Here is a 2,500-nt window from a genome sequence, read left to right as displayed (position 1 = left end):
TGCGTATCCGTCCAAGTGCCATCGACACTTCGAGAAGTTCGGACCTAGCTTCCTAGCATGTTGATGCGTCGGTGCTAATGGGGACATAAAGATCCCACGACGTTCCGAACGGAAGTAGCCGAAGTGTTCCGTGCGTGTGAACTCCATTGTCCCATGTGCCGGCTCTTGACTCCTAAGATGTCCCATGTGAAGGCCCTTCATGGCTAAGAATGTCCCGTGCAACGTCCCTTGATGATCCCCATAAGGTGTCCCATGTGCGTCCCATGCCGTGCCCAGCCTTACCAAGGCCGTCCCATGCTGTCCCATGCGCGTCCCGTGCCGTCCAAGCCTCACCAAGGCCGTCCCAGGCCATCCCGAGCCTTAGCAAGGCCGTCCCGTGCTGTCCCATGCCGTCCCGAGCCTCACCGAGGCCGTCCCGTGCCTCACCAAGGCCGTCCCGTGCTGTCCCATGCCGTCCCGAGCCTCACCAAGGCCGTCCCGTGCTGTCCCATGCCGTCCCGAGCCTCACCAAGGCCGTCCCGTGCTGTTCCATGCCGTCCCGAGCCTTAGCAAGGCCGTCCGATGCGCGTCCCGTGCTGTCCCATCCGTCCCGAGCCTTAGCAAGGCCGTCCCATGCGCGTCCCATGCCGTCCCGAGCCTTAGCAAGGCCGTCCCATGCGCGTCCGATGGGATTCCCGAGCTTTACCAAGGGCGTCCCGTGCTGTCCCATGCCGTCCCGAGCCATAGGGACGCTGTCCCGTGCGCGTCCCGTGCTGTCCCATGCGCGTCCCCTGCTTTGGCTCGGCTGGCCCGTGCATTCTATGGGGTCGTGGGACATTTCGAAACCCACCCGGGCCATTTCGACTCTCTCTTCGTTTGTACTATTGAGGTATTATTTATGAATTATTGGAGAAAAGAAACGGAAGAAAATATTTTTTTTTTCTATTTTTTATGAATTTTCCGTTGTTTATTCACTTAAAAATTCATAGAAAAATAAATATTTATCGGAATCGCTATTATAATATATCAAAAAAATCCTTGCGAAAAGGCCTTTCCAACGAGTATAAGTTTGCTGGATTCCGACGAGTAACGAGGGAGTAAAGGCCCAGTATGCTTGGTTAAAAAATTGATGTTTCCTTGTGAAAATAGGCAAAACAATAACTTTGCACTATAAGGGGGAGGGTTGAGCTCCTTCCCCAGAGCGTGCACAGCACTTGTGCTGGCACGTTCCCTAGTGCTCGCCAAGCACCATAGGGCATCCAAAGGGCAAAGCTCGGCCTACTACATGATGGGAAGCTTCTAATATGTCGGAATACGAAGAGATTTCGTGCGACCCGAAGCTCGGCTCGGGCGTCCCGGCCTGTCCCGAGCTGTGCCGAGCGCGTCCCAGGCCGTCCCGAGCCAAGTCTCGGGCGTCCCAGGCCGTCCCGAGCCAAGTCTCGGGCGACCCAGGCCGGCCCGAGCAAAGTCTCGGACTTCCCAGGCCGTCCCGAGCCACGTCCCGGGCGTCCCAGGCCGTCCCGAGCCAAGTCTCGGACGTCCCAGGCCGTCCCGAGCAAAGTCTCGGACGTCCCAGGCCGTCCCGAGCAAAGTCTCGGGCGTCCCAGGCCGTCCCGAGCTGTGCCGAGGCCGTCCCAGGCCGTCCCGAGCAAAGTCTCGGGCGTCCCAGGCCGTCCCGAGCTGTGGCAAGGGCGTCCCAGGCCGTCCCGAGCTGTGCCGAGGCCGTCCCGAGCCTAGTCTCGGGCGTCCCAGGCCGTCCCGAGCTATTGCGAGGGCGTCCCAGGCCGTCCCGAGCCAAGTCTCGGGCGTACCTGGCCGTCCCGAGCTGTAGCGAGGGCGTCCCATGCCGTCCCGGGCTGTCCCATGCGCGTCTCGTGCCGGCCCGAGCAACAGCTCGGGCGTCCCGTGCCTCGGCCCTTCCAAGTGGTGCTTCGTCGGACATCTCGATATCCACTCGAGCATTTTCGACCTTTCTCCATATGTGGGTGTGTGGGTATTTATCAGGAATATTGGAGAAAGAATCGGGAAAAAAATATTTTTTTCCTATTTTTTTTGAATTTTTAATTGTTTATTCACTTAAAAATTCATAAAAAAATAAATATTTATCGGAATCGCTATTATTATATATCAAAAGAATCCTTGTGAAAAGACCTTTCCAACGAATGCAAGTTTGTTGGATTTGGACGAGTAACGAAGGAGCAAAGGCCGAGTATGCTTGGTTAAAAATTTGATGTTTCCTTGTGAAAATAGGGAAAACAATAACTTTGCACTATATAGGGGAGGGGTGAGCTCCCTCCCCAGGCCGTGCACAGCCCTTGGGCTGGCAGGTGCCTTGGCCCTTGGGATGCAACATAAGGCATCCCAAGGGCAAAGCTCGGCACGGGGGTGGATGGGAAGCTTCCAAGAGTTGCCCAACTCATCCCCGACGTGGGAAATCGAAGAGGCAGCTGGGGGGGCCCGGGGGGGCACCACGGGCCAAAAATCAAAAACTCCCCAGCCTATGCCGGACACTTGGGGAAGC

The sequence above is a fragment of the Eschscholzia californica genome, unplaced genomic scaffold (genome assembly GCF_041429995.1).
Source record: "Eschscholzia californica isolate CP2 unplaced genomic scaffold, dmEscCali1.0.p SCAF_220, whole genome shotgun sequence".
NCBI lineage: Eukaryota > Viridiplantae > Streptophyta > Magnoliopsida > Ranunculales > Papaveraceae > Eschscholzia > Eschscholzia californica.
This window is presented reverse-complemented; position numbering follows the sequence as displayed.